Below are 16,777 nucleotides of genomic sequence, written 5' to 3' on the forward strand. Positions count from 1 at the left end.
CTTGGAGCCTGGAGCCTGCTTCCGATTCTGTGTCTCCCTCTCTCTCTGCCCCTCTCCCGCTCGTGCGCGTGCGCTCTCTCTCTCTCTCAAAAATAAAAAAATAAACATTAAAAGAATTAAAAAGTAACACTGATTCTTGACAAAATACAGATAAATACAAAGAAGGAAAACAAACAAGAAAGGTCATATTCTCACTGTTCAGAGAATGTACGTTAACACTGAAAACATACCAAACTTCACATATGTACATGTTTAGAAAATGTAGGTAAAAAAGAAAGATACAAACAAATAGCACAGACATCTTTTCTTGCTCACTTTCCCAGCCCATTTTTTTTCCCCCAAAGGTGACTGCTGTTAACAGTTTCTTAGTATCCCTTAAGAAAGAATAAAAACCTATCTGGGATTGAAGGAGTGAAAAATCATCTCAGATTTTGGTGGGGGGAAAGGAAGTCCTTCTATTATTAAAACTAGGGAGATAGACACATAAATTCAGATGCAAAGTTACCAGAAAACATTCTTTCTCCAATGATTGTGCAGCAGCTGCAATATGCCGAAATGGCACCCCTTGTGAGTGGCTCCCGGTTTCTTACTGATGACAGCCCTCCAGCCCCACTTTTGCTACATCCATCTATTATCAAGAGACCCAATCCTGCTAAAGTCCCCTAACCTCAAGACAGCACTCAATCCCTAGTTGAACTCCCCTTCTAACACTACTTCAGAAAAGTAACCAACCCAGAACTGATCACCACTCTCTTAAACCTTCCTTACAATCCTTCAGCGAGAACCCAAATCTTATAAAAGATGTTTCTCTCTTCCTTGTTGTTGAGCAGCACTCCGTGGTTCTCCCAGAGGACCCTCCCTCGCTGCATCGAGCGAGACAATAAATCTAACCTTGTCATACTTCAAGTTTATCCTTGGTAGTCTTTGGCTGATTCGGCTTTAAGGTAACAAATTTTGTATTCATCTACCTGCTTTTTAATTTACAGAAGTGATTTGCTTTACACACTGAATTACACATGCCTTTTTGGTTTAATGATACATCTTGGAGGCCCATCTATATTACAACATAAAGGTCCACTCCTGCAAAGGATCCATAATAAGAATTACCATAATTTGTTTAAACTTAAGTCCCCTATTGACATGTACTTTGGATGTTCCTAGATTTTTACTATTGAAAAGAAGGTTGCAATTAACATCTTTACACACGTATTACTATACATTTGTGGTTGAACTACCTAGCATCTACTTCCAGCCTCTCCCTTCTCAATAGTACCCAGCTTTTCTATCTGGGGAACACATCCCATCCTTATCTTTGGGGGTTGATGCTGATTGATTTAAATCATGTAGCAAAATCACAGGACGCCTAAGTGGCTCAGTCGGTTAAGCATCTGACTTCAGCTCAGGTCATGGTCTCACAGTTCTTGGGTTCAAGCCCCGTGCTGGGCTCTGTGCTGACGGCTCGGAGCCTGGAGCCTGCTTCCGATTCTAGGTCTCCCTCTCTCTCTGCCCCTCCCCGGCTCACACTCTCTCTCGCTCTCTGAAAAATAAATAAACATAAAAAAATGAATAAATGTTAAAATATTAAAAAATAAATAAAATAAATCATGTAGCAAAATCAGAGGCCTTAATTCAGCCCTATTAGGCTAAACATGAGCATTGTTTCTTGGAACATTGACACTGAAGTGCTTTCTATATCCTGCAATATCTATATCCCCAAATGGAACTGCTAATCATTTAATGAACACTATGGAAAATATTGGTTGGAGAAAACTAACCCTGGAAATCAGAGGGGAGAGAGTATGATGTTGTTCGGCTGCTGGATCGCCCAACCCTGAAGTCCGCCTGTGGCAGATGCTATCAGTGCCCTGCCCGTATCCACTTGTCTTTACCACTTCAGCGCACGCTGGCCTGATTTCTGTCAGTACTAAACTCTTTGCCTCAGGGCTTTCTCTTACTGCTGGAGTCCCCTTTGCCATCCACTCAGCAGAATGGAAGGAATGTCCCTGAAGGGCAGCTCTCAACCAGTGACTCATTACGTACCTCACCCCCCTAGGGTGGATTACCTCCAAGGCATATGTTTTACACAGGCTCTCAAGGGTTCCTCCCTGGAATTAAACTCCAGTTATCCACAGTGGAAATTAGCTTGATAATATACCCAGCATTGGCTCTCTTCTCACCTGTCTTACTTTTCTACCCTTTCCTTGGTGTTTCCTTCACATCCCCCAAACCAACCCAAACTATGAAACATCTTACACTCGAATTTTCCAAGTCTTTGAGCCAACAAACCTCCTTTATTGTTTAAGCCAGATTGCATTGATTTTGTGTTACTTTCTAGAAAAGCGTTCTGACAATACATATCTTTCGTGGGCATATCCAAGGAGTCATTTTTTTTTAAATATATGAAATTTATTGTCAAATTGGTTTCCGTACAACACCCAGATGCCCGAGGAGTCATTTGTGTAGACATATCTGAGCAGTGAGTATGTGGGGACTAAAAGGTACACACATTTTTCATTTGGATAAATATTGTCCTCCAGAATGGGCGTATCAATTTGCAAAAGATTTGTCTCTTTAAAAAGTAACCCATGTTAGGGGCGCCTGGGTGGCGCAGTCGGTTGGGCGTCCGACTTCAGCCAGGTCACGATCTCGCGGTCCGTGAGTTCGAGCCCCGCGTCGGGCTCTGGGCTGATGGCTCGGAGCCTGGAGCCTGTTTCCGATTCTGTGTCTCCCTCTCTCTCTGCCCCTCCCCCGTTCATGCTCTGTCTCTCTCTGTCCCAAAAATAAATAAACGTTGAAAAAAAAAAAAAAAAGTAACCCATGTTATAGTTACCCAGATGTTACCCTTTTCTTTGCAAAACTGCCCAAAGTTACTGAGCACTAAAGTGAGTTTGAATAACCTGAAGCTTTTAAGGATTGTTGTCACCTGTTCCAGAAACTGCCACCTAATCAATTATGCTTCACACATACCTGAGGATTTTCTATAGCAACCCTAAAGAGAAATAACATGTGTGGGGCAACCTGACTGGGTGGAGGCTGGTGGGGTGGGTGGTGAACGAATTCACCCAAGGTAGAACAAAGGAGATAGAAATTTACTGAATACACACAAGGGAGCACGGGTAGGACAGCACAGGAGAGACTGTCTGCCAGGAGACAGTGATGAGGGGCTATAATTATAGGGGGGGAGTGAGGGAGTATGGGAATGTACAGAGTTTTTCTGTTTTGGTACCTGTGCTCGGTTGTAAATAGCCTATTGGTCAGTTAGGGCTTATGGATAGTTTGAAGTGGGTTGCCTGATGAGCCTGTTTGCATTCAGCCTGGTAGTCGATAGTCGCTGTGGGCCCTCTTTACCTTACCCAGGTTGCCTAAAAGCAGCCTCTACGCATCATTTTTCCTTTTTATGGAGTTTCTCATTTATTCACTATCATTGCAACTTTGTGTGAATTATCTTCCCATTAACAGCTTTGGTTTTACAGCTAGTCATCAATTGAACATTGTAGCAGTGTTGAATTAAACTATTGATTGATTTCACATGGGGTGAGCAAGTAACGTTATATAGCATCATCTTAAATTCTCTTGCAAGCCAAATGATTTCCCCACCCCTGGACATAGTAATGTCACCAGGAAAGATATGGATAGAAATATCTCTTCTTTTGAGATGTTGGGTTTCTTGGAGGATTTTGTTTACTAATCTAATATTAATCTAGTATTACTGATGATCTAAATGCCATCTTATATGAACAAACTTTTACAATATACATAATGTCTTTGAGCCAAAAGTAACTAGGTTTCAACCTTTTTGGTAACAAAAACTAAATCTGTTATGAGCATAGATTAGTCTAGACCACTTGGGGTTCCATTTTAGAACACACCATGTTGGCACACTTGGGTGGCTCAGTCCGTTGAGCATCCTACTTCAGCCCAGGTATCATCTCACTGTTCCCGAGTTCAAGCCCCACATCTGGCTTGCTGCTGTCAGTGCAGAGCCTGCTGCAGACTCTCTGCCCCTCCCCTGCTTGCTCTCTCTCTTTCTCTCTCTCTCAAAAATAAAAATAAATGTTAAAAGAAGAAGAAGAACACACCTCTAATTCAGCTGACTCTTAGAACTCTCAGAAAGGTGAACTAGTGTCCCCCCAACCTCCATCTTATCTGCCTCTTTAAAGTCTTCCTTTGCTGGGGCACCTGGGTGGCGCAGTCGGTTAAGCGTCCCACTCTTGATTTCAGCTCAGGTCATGATCTTGCGGTTTGTGAGTTCGAGCCCCGAGTCAGACTCTGTGCTGACAGTGTGGAGCCCGCTTGGGATCCTCTCTCTTTCTTTCTCTCTCTCTCCATCCCTCCCCCACTTGTGCACTCTCTCTCTTTCAAAATAAGTAAATAAAACTTAAAAAAAAAAATAAAGTCTTCCTTTCCCAAAGTGAGATTTTGGCACACTTTATAGTAGAGATTTGCCCTGCTCATCATCTTGCCTGTGAAATCACATTGACAATTTCAGTGATTAAGGTTAAGGGTAGAAATAGAAATTTCAGCACCTATAATTTAGTAGTACCACAGAGAAAGAGACAAAAGATTTGTTTGATGGGCCAGAATATACTCTATTTTGGCTAAATGTTCTCTATGCACTTGAAGAAAAATGTGTATTTTGCAATATTTTGAAATGTTGCATAAATGTTAACTAGGCATTTTGTTGATAGTGGTGTTCAAGTCTTCTGTATCCTTATTTGTTTTTTTGTCTATTTGTTCTTTCAATTATTGAGAAAAGGCAAATCTCTGAGTATAATTATAGATTTGTCTATTTCTCCTTATACTTACATCAGTATTTTTCCAAATATTTATTTTTGAGGGAGCACAAGCAGGGGAGGGGCAGAGAGAGGGGGATCTGAAGCAGGGTCTGTGCTTTGAACTTGCGAACTGTGAGATCATGACCTAGGCTGAAGTCAGACACTTAATGGACTGAGCCACCCAGGTGCCCCTATTTGTATCAGTCTTTAATTCATGTAATAATTCTTTTATTAGGTGCATGCAAATTTAAGATTGTCATGTCCTCTTGCTGAATTGCGCTCTTTATGAAATGACCCTGTACTCTTGTTAATATTTACTCTGAAATCTACTTTGCCTTATAATAATATAGCGGCTCCTGCTTTTTTTTTTTTTAGATCAGAATAACATGGTATATATTTTTCCATTTTTTTTAAAGTTTGTTTATTTATTTTGAGAGAGAAAAAGTGAGAGGGAATTCCAAGCAAGCTTCATGCTGTCTGTGCAGGGCCTGACGCGGGGCTCAATCCCAGGAACCATGAGATCATGGTTTAAGCTGAAATCAAGAGTCAGATGCTTAATTGACTGAGCCACCCAGGCACCTCTCCATTTTTTTATTTTTAACCTACTTGTGTCTTTATATTTAAAGTACATTTCTTAAACGTAGCATATAGTTGGGTCTTTTTTTTTTCTTTTTTTTTTTTAAATTTTTTTTTTTAACGTTTATTTTTGAGACAGAGAGAGACAGAGCATGAACGGGGGAGGGGCAGAGAGAGAGGGAGACACAGAATCGGAAACAGGCTCCAGGCCCCGAGCCATCAGCCCAGAGCCCAACGCGGGGCTCGAACTCACGGACCATGAGATTGTGACCTGAGCTGAAGTCAGACGCTCAACCGACTGAGCCACCCAGGCGCCCCTCTTTTTTTTTTCTTAATCCAATTTGATGATCTCCATTTTCATTGGGTGTTTAAATCATTTACATTTAATGTTTTATTAGTTATTTATTGCTGTAGAATAATACTGTCACAAACTTAGCAGCTTGAAACAACACACATTTATTATCTCGCTGTTTCTGTGAGTCAGAAATTCAGGCACAGCCTAGCTGAGTTTTCTACTTTCTACTTCAGTTTTCTACACAAGGTTGCAATTGAAGTATTGGGCAGGGTTGAGGTCTCATCTGAGGCTCAAACAAAAAAGAATCCGTTTCTAAACTAATGTGATGAGAGTATTCAGTTCTTTGCATGCTGTCAGGATGAAGGCCACTTTCAATTACTTGCCACATGGACTTCTTCATATGATGACTTCCTTCATCAAGGCTAGCAAAGGAAACTGTTAATAGAGAGAGTCTGCTTGCAAGATGGAAGTTCCAGTCTTATATAACAATCGTGATGGTAACATCTCATATTCTGTTAGTTAGAAACAAGTCACAGGTTCCATCTACACTCAAGAGGAGGGCATAAATACAAGGAGACAGGGATAATTGGGGTCCATCTTAGAGTCTTTCCTCCACATATGTGATGATAGATATGGCTGTACTTATATCTACCATCTTTCTATTTTTACCATCTTTTATTTGCTCCTTTTTTCTCCTTTTCTCTCATATTTTGGATTCGTTGAGTAATTTTTATGATTCCATCTTATCTCTTTTGTGGCTTTTTATCTTATTTATATTATAAAGTATTATAAATAATACAAAAAGTTACCCACACGAGTAATACAAAATATTACCCCAGTCTGCTTTCAAGTGATCTTGTACTACTTCCTATATAGTATAAAGATCTTACCACAACTTACCATTTCTCCCCTTCTGACTCTTGTGCTATCATTTTCATATATTTTACTTCTACATATAATATGAACCTCAAATACATTTTTTATATTCTTGCTTTAAATGGCTGATTATCTTATAAAGAGACTTACATAATGACAAAAATTTCTTTTAATTTACCCATATGGTTACCATTTCCAGTACTCTGTTTTTGTGTGATCAAGATTTTCATCATTATCATTTTTCTTATTTACTATTTCATATATATAAGGCCTGCTTACAATGAATTATTTCGTCTTTTGAATGCTGAAAACAATATTTTGCCTCCATTTAAAAAAATTTTTTTAACGTTTATTTATGAGAGTGAGATAGAGTCGGGTAGGGGAAGGGCAGAGAGATGGAGACACAGAATCTGAAGCAGGATCCAGTCTCTGGACTGTTAGCACACAGCCCAATGTGGGGCTCAAACCTACAAACCGTGAGATCATGACCTGAGCTGAAGTTGGACTCTTAACTGACTAAATCACCCAGGTGCTCCCTCCATTTTTTTTTAAAGATATTTTTGCTGGGTATAGAATTCTAGGTTAACAGTTTTTTCTTTTGGTACTTCAGAGATATCATTTCACTGTCCTTCAGCTTGCATTGTTTATGAAAAGAAATCTGTTCTCATTGTTATCTTTCTTCTCCCATACTTACTATGTATTTTTTCCTCTGGCGGCTTTTAATATTTTCTCCTTATCACTGGTTTTTAAATTTTTGATTATAAGTGTCGTATGTGGTTTTCTTCATGTTTTTGCACTTGAGGATTTGTTTAGCTTCTTGAATCTGTGGGCTTAAAGTCTTCATCAGATTTGAAAATTTTTGTCCATATTTCTTCAAATATATTTTTTGTCTTCTGCATTCCCCTTCTCTTTTTACATACATATATATTTGTCCATTTGAAGTTGTTTCACAGACCATTGATTCTTTTCCCCCCCCCCCCACACACACACACACACTCCCAACTCTGGATGTTTCATTTTGAATTGTTCCTATTAGTAAGTATGTAAGTTTACTAATATTTCCTTCTGCAGTAGCTAACGTGGCTACTTAATTAATTCCAATTAATTCCATCAAGTGTATGTTTCATCTCAGACAGTATAATTTTAATCTTTAGGGATTTGAACTGGGTCTTTTTCAAATCTTCCATGTGTCTATTTAATATGTTCGGTCTTTCCTCTATATTTTGAATATATGGAATCCAGTTATAATTTTTTCCTTGTGTTTGTGTTACTTCTGCATGAGTTTTAATTCATTGAATTTTTTCTAATTTTGGGTCATTTTCCTGCTTCTTTGCTATTGTCTTATAGGGTGCCATATATTTTTGGATTACTGTAAATATTCTTGAGCTTTGTTCTGGGGGGCAGTTAAGTTACTTGGAAACAGTTTTATACTTTTGAGTATTGATTTTTGAGTGTTGTTAGGTGAGATCAGAGCATTAAGTAGTCTAGTGTTATTTCTCCCCTACTACTAAGACAAAACCCTTTTCAGTATTCTACCCACTTCCCTATGAATTTCAAGTTTTCCATCCAGCCTGGTAGGAATGAGCACTATTCCTGGTCCTGTGAGTTCTTCAGAGATTTATCCCTTTAAACTTCTCTGGAGTTCCTTTCCTCATGTGCATGTACTGATCTATACTCAGCTGAATAGTCAGAGGGGACCCTCTGCAGATCTCCAGAGTTCTCTTTCTATGTAGCCTTTTCTTCTTTGATAACTTACTGCCTTGGCTTCCTTGGATCCCAGCTCTCTGTTCTAAATTTGGGTGCCTGTCAGGACTGTTCTGGGTTTTTTCCTTCCTACAGTAAGCTTGAGCAATCATAGGGTGCATCTCATTTGCTTATTTGTGTATCTTTTGGAGATCATTGTCTTTTGTTGCCTGATATTAATGTCATAAAAAACATTTTTTATACCTTATCTCCATTTTTGGGGTGTATCTGTCAAGAAATTAAATCTGGCACCTATTATTCTGTCTTAGCTGGAAATGGACATATCATCTAAGTCCCCTTTCATTTTTAATCCTCTACATGCAATCAGTAGTCAATTAATAGTTGAGCTAACATTTATATATGTCTTATATTCTTTTAAAAAAAGATGTAAGTCTGTTTTAGGTTGGATACTTCAAGTGTAGACCCTGAGATGTAGACTTTTTTTTTTTGCAAATACCTTATTGAGGAAGTTTTCTCAGAAGGGAATTGAGGAGAGCAGTACAGGACAAGAGAAGGAGTCAAGCAGGGTTGTGATATCAGCTGGAGACTATCTCATTCTGATCCTTTGGGGAGTTCTACAGCACAAATTGTATCACAAAGTTGGTTCCACCTTTAGATGAATGTGGGAATGGGAGGACTTTTGTACATCCTTGTCTCTAAGTTAATGAGAATAAGCTGCTTCTTGCAGGAAATGACTTCCCCAGTGACACAGCTCCCAATCAAGCAATGACTGTATTTTTTAAGGAAGGAGGCAGCTGCAAGCTATTAATAACCAACATTCACAGTGTGTATGGGTTGGATATATGGACTGAGTAAAGGGATCTGGGAAGAACAACAGCAACATTCCCTATATTGTTTTAGGAGTCTTTATCTCCAAAATGCCTTGTACTCAGTAAGCATTCTATATGTTAGTACCTTAATGTATAGAACTACAGCAATAGCACATTTCCAAGGAATAAGTTATTTCATATGGGTCAATTTTTTTAGAGATTAAAGATTGTACTTTTAAAAACTTCTTGATAAGAATGTTTCTAAAATATATCGTATATTTTCCTTACATCACACAGAAGATAGTGAGATCAAAATGGTCTTTCCATGTTGACTCAGGGTGATAATTTAGGAACCTTAAACACTTTGCAGGGGTGCAAGTTAGTAGGATCTTCCTTTCTAAATCTTTAGGTGAATTTTAGGAGCTACTGTACAAGGCAGTATGCTGGGCTGTCAGATATCAGCTGTCATTACCCGTAATAGTACACTGGGTTCTTGAAGGTTTCTTCAACTTCACATCTCTGAGAACTGAGAAGTCTGAAGATCAAAGATGTCAAGTTTGTGAGAAAATAAGGTGTGGATTACATCCTGAGGATTTCTCCTAGAATGGATTACAGGGCTTTAGTTCTTTGGCAATTGACAGATTGTATGATGTATGAGGTGTTAAAGCATGCTCATGCTTGCTTCTCATTCGTAGCTCTGCCCTGTAGACTGGGGCTTTCTAAACTTCAACATCTGTGGGAACCCTGTAATCAGAGTCCATCCATGGTTCAATTGATGATTGACTTTTCAAATGAGAGAGTTGATTTGACAAATTTCATTCATATGGGCATTAAGGAATTGAAAAGACAAAATTTGCTTTTACTAATTTTCTGACTTGAACTTTTAGAAGTCATTTGTTGCTTTTATAGTCTGATGTTAAGGAATGTTTTAAAGTAGGTGAAGAATTGCTTCTTGGCCTTTAGGCTAAGGTCAAGTGTAGCATCTGTTCTTATCAGTTTAAAGTAGGTGAAGAATTAAAATGGAGTGTAAGAAAAGGAGATTGAGTTTGCAATTCAGTATTTCATGGTCTCCAGAACCTTTGTTCTTTTTTCCAAAATGGCAGTGAATTTAGTGGTGCATTTCGTGTGGTAACAAGGGTTTATTTATGTATCTGCCCTAAATTGAAGCTGAAAATATAAAGTGTCCTGATCCCTGGAGCTGTTCTTCTTTGTGATGTCCTTACTACTCAGGAACTGAATGAAGGGTGAGCAGTGCAGTCCATTGGATTTGGCACAGTGATGTGCTAGAGAAAGCGCCATGAGAGCCAGTTGTATATATCTCTTTCCTATTCCACCTGTAGTGATGTCTCACTCATAGCTTCAAATTAGCCATGGTGGGAATATTTATAACATGGAAAGTGGCAAACACTATAAACAGGGTTTTTTCTTTTTGTTTTTTTCCCAGAGAGCCAACATTTTTAAGGTTTACCAGCATACCACTGCTCTCTAGACCATTGGCCTTAGCATAAGCCACTAATTAATGCTTTATTAAGGCAACTTTTAAAAAATGGACATATAATGACCAATAAATTATATTAGTTTCAAGTGTACAATGTAATGAATTGTTATTTGTACTTATTGCAAAATAATTGACACAATAAGTCTAGTTAACATCTATCACCATACATAGTTACAGTTTTTTTCTTGTGATGAGAATTTTTAAGATTTACTCTCTTAGCAACTTTCAAATATGCAAAACAGCATTATTAATTATAGTCACCATGCTGTACATTACATCCCTATGGGTTATTTATTTTATAACTTGAAGTTTGTACCTTTTGACCACCTTCACTCATTTTGCCCAACCCAACCTCCCTGTCTCTGGCAACCACCATCTTCTCTGTTTCTATGAGCTCAACTATTTTTTTTGATTCCACATAGTATTTATCTTTCTCTGACTTATTTCATTTAGCAAAGCCCCCTCAAGGCCCATCTATGTTGTCACAAATGGCAAGATTTCCTTCTTTTTCATGGAATAATATTTCAGTGTGTGTGTGTGTGTGTGTGTGGTGTACCATAATGTCTTTATCCATTCATGTATCAATGGACACTTAGGTTGTTTCCATGTCTTGCCTATTGCAAAAAGTGCTGCAGTGAACATTGGGGTACATATATCTTTTTAAAATTTTATTTATTTTAGAGAGAGAGCGAGCATGTGCATAAGCAGGGGAGAGGGGCAGAGGAAGAGTGAGAGAGAGAGAATCCCCAGCAGGCTTCATGCTCAGCAAAGAGCCTGACACAGGGCTGGATCCCTGGGATCATGACCTGAGCTGAAATCAAGAGTCAGATGCTTAACTGACTGAGCCACCCAGGTACTGTCTTTTTTAATTAATGTTTTTGTTTTCTTCAGTTAAATACCCAGAAGTGGAATTGCTGGATCAAAAGGAAGTTCTATTTTTATTTTTATTTTTATTTTTATTTTTATTTTTATTTTTATTTTTTGAGGAATATTCATGCTGTTTTCCACAGTGGCTACACCAATTTATGTTCCCACCAACTGCATACAAGGGTTCCCTTTCTTCCACATCCTCACCAACACTTATTTCTTGTATTTTTGTTGATAGCCATTCTAACAAAAGAGGTGTGAGGTGATAACTCATTATGGTTTTAATTTGCATTTCCCTGATGGTTAGTGATGTTGAACATCTTTTCATATACTTGTTGGCCATCTGTATGTCTTCTTTGGATAAATGCCTATTCAGATCCTCTGCCCAATTTTTAATCAGAATGTTTGGTTTTTTTGCTATTGAGTTATATAAATTCTTTATATATTTGGATAAATAAATAAATATATATGGATAAATAAATAAACATATGTATATATATAATTGTATATTAACCCCTTATCAGATATATGATTTGCAAATATTTTCTGTCATTCAGTAGCTTATTTTTTCATTTTGTTGGTTTCCTTGTTGTGTAGAAGCTTTTTAAGTTTAACATAGTTCCACTTGTTAATTTTTGCTTTTATTGCTCAAGTCAACCTTCTTGGACAAAGAAAACAAATTAGACTCAGATGAACTTAGAGTTATCAAGTTGCTGATATGTTTGTGTCAGAGGGCACCTGGGTGGCTCAGTCAGTAAATGTCTGACTCTCCATCTCAGCTCAGGTCTTGATCTCAGGGTCATGAGTTCAAGCCCTGTGATGGGCTCCACACTGGACGTGGAGCCTACTTTTAAAAATAAAAAATAAAATGTTTGTGTCAGGAGAGACAATATCATCAAATCCAAACCCCTTATTTGTTTTTAACCAAAAGTAAAGTGGGACTCATAAATGAGTGGAAAACAACTTGGGCAGATTATATGTTGTAGAAAGAACAGGGTTGGGATTAGAACCAGGTCTCTTGACTCTTTGACCAGACAGTTTTAAAAAGTTTACTTTAAATAATACCTTTTATTAATAGTATAAAATAATGTTCCAAAATGGAAAAATAGAATAATAAAATTTAATAAGAAACATTAGCAATTAATTGTATATAATTAAGAATTTAATATCTTGTGTGTTCTAAGTACAAAACTGGCAATTTACAGTATTCTTTTTTTATTAAGTTTTTTATTTTAATTCCAATACAGTTCGCATACAGTGTTCTATTAGTTTCAGGTGTATAGTGATGCAACAATTCTCAGTGCTCATCGTAAGTATACTCTTGATTCTCTTCATCTATTTCACTCATGCCCCCACAGCCTCCCCTCTGATATGCTTTATTTTAAACAAATATCCTCAGTAAAAGTTTTTTTTTTTTCAACAAGAAAATTTTTTACTTGAAGCATACTTGGGAATACGTGACTCTAAAAGATATATATAAAACATTCCAGGGGCACCTGGGTGGCTCAGTCAGTTGAGCATCCAACTTCGGCTCAGGTCATGATCTGGTGGTTCATGGGTTCAAACCCCGTGTCGGGCTCTGTGCTGACAGCTCAGAGCCTGGAGCCTGCTTCGGATTCTGTGTCTCCCTCTCTCTGCCCCTTCCCTGCTTGCACTCTGTCTTTCTCTCTCAAAAATAAATAAACATTAAAAAAACATTCTATCGCAGAAAAATAGAATACACACTTTCTTCAAGTACACACAGAAGACTCTGCTGGCTAGAATATTCTCTCATTTAAGCCCTACCACAATCACATGCCTTATAATCCCCATTTTACTGAAAAAGAATCAAAGATCAGAGAGGTTATATAACTTATGTAAGTTTACACAGCAGGTGGGTAGCAGGAGCAGGAAGCAGAGAGCCCTGCTGTTTTGAAAGCCCATTCTTCTCCATGTGCCAGATTGCCTTTCTAAACCTGACATTAGCAGGCTGAGATTGTGCCCCAATGAGGCACACATTTATTTACTTCAAAAACACTTTGGAAAATAAAAAAGAGCTAAACACTAAAATGAGAATTTTCTCATAAACTAGAGTGTTTCTTTCTATCGCTCTCTCCCCCATCTCCTCATAGAGACCCTTACAGGAGAACAGCCTGCCATTTACAGCAGTTAGCCTCACGCCTCTGCAGTGCTCCCTGGAGCTTGTGAGATTCCCGCTGGGTCACATTGGATTGGTCCTGCTGGGAAAGTTTACTGAGTAAGCCTTGATTCCTCCAGTGATAACCTACCATTTATCAGTTGGTTAATGTGTGTCTTATTCATTTATGTAGTCTACTAGAGGGACATTTGGCATAGCTTCTGTTTGCCTTTTAGCAAGGCAAGTTTTTGTTGTTGTTAAGTTTTGTACATTCTTGTATGTGTGTGCCTGTGTGTTTAACAGTTTATAACAGAAATGCTTCTTTGAAGCCAAAATAATTCTTCATGGTTACAATGTAACCTTAAACTCTTATAGCATATATGAACACTTTCTTGAAACTGAGAAATACACCTCCTTGAGCCAGCAGATTAGTTTTTAATTTGGGATGTTTTCTTAAAAGATAAAATATTCTGCATTTTTTTCTTGGTGAATAGTTTTAGAATGGGTTCCCAAATTGCATTGCCAGTTCAAGGTCTGGCAGTAGTTCAAGTGGAATATAATAACAGATAAAGGTCTGGAAGTGTGTGTTCCTGTTAAGGGACACAATGGGGCTGGAAGGGCTAGAAGTAAAGAGTGTCTCAGAACAGCAATATGTCCGGGAGGAAAATCTTGGAAGCCAAGGTGAAATGCTGATAAACACAGGCACCCATGCATTTGGGAGGGTGAGTGCAGCTACATTCCTCATTAACCTGACAACAGTCCCTTTCTCTCTGGCAAGGTTGTCTTGGTAGGCTCAACGTGCAGCTAAAAGAGGAATATACACTGAGTGCTGGAGGTGGAAGTTAGGATGTGGCTGCCAAACAGTTCATATCTTTGAGATGACCACAAACACGGTGCAATGACAGAAGATCCACACAGATGTTCTTATTCAAAGACTATTCTGGCTATCTATTGCTGGGTATCAAACCACCCCACAACGGGGGCTTAAAAAATAACAATCACTTATTTTGCTTACCCGTAGAGGGGGTTGACTGGACACAGCCAGGCGTTTCTCTTGAGACCTAGCAGATGGTTTCAGTCATAGTGGTTGGAGTTGGGGCCATCTCAGAGACTCCTTCACTCTTAGGTCTGGTGCTTGTGCTGGGGAAATTCAAACAGTTGGGGGCTGGAACAGATGGGGATCCTGGGCGTCTCTGTCTCTATGTCACCTCTCCAACATGGTGGTATAGACAACCAGGCTTATTACATGATGGATGAAGGCCCTCCAAGAAGGTATTTTAAGAGATAACATTTAAAAGGTGCCAAACATATAGTAGAGTACCTAACGGTAAATATTACATTCATCCAAAAGAATTTTGAATTCAGAATTTCAAGCAAACAGATTTCAGGTGAAGCACATTATTCTCTTTATAGTAGAGTATGTAAGGCTGACCTGTGGGATGTCGGATTGGAGACTGTGGGATATGTAGAGGTGTGCTTGTGTGTGTGTGTGTGTGTGTGTGTGTGTGTGTGTGTGTTGCGGCATGTAAACAATTTAATGATTCCTAGAATCTCCCAGAGGTTCCTCTCCCTCCTGGCTAGAGAGAAGAGAGAGAAATTCACATGATCCTATCCATCTCCACCTCCAGCTTCTTTGTAATCTGAGATTTTTGTGTGGTCCTGTATCACACAGTCATTCAGTCCTCAATGAGAGAACATGTCTAACGACCAAGTTGTGCAGAAATAATTAAATATACCATAGGTGAGGCTATGTATTTTACTTGGTTCCAGCCATGCTTAAGTGGCTCAGCCTCTAAAGCTTATGAACTTAGTTCAACTCAAACACAGGAAGGTATCTTGTTTATTGCTAATTAGTATAAAATGTAATTACTATGAAAGTAAAAAACATGTTGGGAATCAAGCAAGGATTCCTTGGTTTAAATATATTTCATTTGGAGAATAGGGAAGGCTTTTTTTTTCAAGAAATATAAGAAGAGTTAAGCATTTTGCTAAGGAAATTGAACCTTGAGAGACCAGAGTTTAAACATATCATACTTAAATATATCATATTTAATCATTATTTGATTAACACTTTTAACATCCAATTAAAGATTAATTTGTACACCAGCTCTAGAAGCTTATTTCATTTACTGATCTTTAGTCTGAGCTGGTTTTTGTTTAGTTTTCAAAGCACCTTGGATGCTGTTCTTTGAGCTTTCTTTGTAATTATTAAGTTAATTGAGGGAAGTCAGGGCCTAAGTATTTCAGAAATGAAATTATATGGCCATTAATTTGTGAAGCTCCCGATTATCTTCTCATTCAGAGTTTAAAGTTCATTTCAGAATCATAAATAAAGGAGAGATGACAAGTCTAGTTTTATGAACTAGGCCCTGGCTTCAAGCACTTAAGGAAATCATCCTGAGTCCAGTTTCTAATTGCCTTGATCCAGTTGTATGAATTACCCCCATTTGTTTTTGCTTCTTCTTCTTAATAATGGGGCACACATTTCTTGTAAAGAATAGCTGACTTATTAAGAGTGTGTTTAGTGCTATTTGACCAAAGGTAATGTTCTGGAGAATTTATTTAGATAAATCCCTTGGTTTATTCCATCCACTTGGCCTGCTGTCTTCTTCCTGTTCCTCTTCATCTCTATGACTCTCATCTATCCTTGATGAGGCTCTGAAGGACATTTCCACTTCTCAGGTTGGATTAGTTGCCTTGCTGCAGCGGGCATAGGCCTTCAATGCACACATTCCTCTACGGTTTCTATCACTTGAAATGAAAGTTAAGTAATTATCTGTTTAGATGTCTGTCACCTCACTAGATTTTACCCCTCTGAGGACAGGAACTTTCTTTTTCAACAGTGTACCCCCCATATTCAAAGAAAATTATATAAGCTAGGGAGAAATTGTGCCTCAAACTCAGGGCACATGATACTCACCTGATAAATGCTTAGGGGACGAATGTGTACAAGTACCCTGAATTTTTAACTGGTGCTTTTCAGAAGCCCAAATCAATGCAAAGTTGACTTGATAAAGTGAGCTTTGAGGCATTTTGGTGAATGAAAAACACAGTTTTGAATTTTTGAAGAACAATTTGCTGATACATATTGCAAACCAATAATTATGCTTAACAATAAAGCAAACTGCATTTTGCTATTGTTGGGTTTTATCATCTGTGAACCCTAGCTGATTGATAAATAATGTATTAGTTATCTATGGCTGTGTACAAACTACCCAACACTTAGTGACTTACAACAGCACACATTTCTGATCCCACAGT

General features: G+C 38.3%; 1 pseudogene; it reads left to right on the forward strand.

Moving 5' to 3' along the window:
- Positions 1 to 9,979: 9,979 nt before the first annotated feature.
- Positions 9,980 to 10,157, forward strand: LOC121025690 (uncharacterized; annotated as a pseudogene).
- The last annotated feature ends 6,620 nt before the right edge of the window (positions 10,158 to 16,777 follow it).

The sequence above is a fragment of the Herpailurus yagouaroundi genome, unplaced genomic scaffold, assembly GCF_014898765.1.
Source record: "Herpailurus yagouaroundi ecotype Mexico unplaced genomic scaffold, PumYag 67690, whole genome shotgun sequence".
Taxonomy (NCBI): Eukaryota; Metazoa; Chordata; class Mammalia; order Carnivora; family Felidae; genus Herpailurus; species Herpailurus yagouaroundi.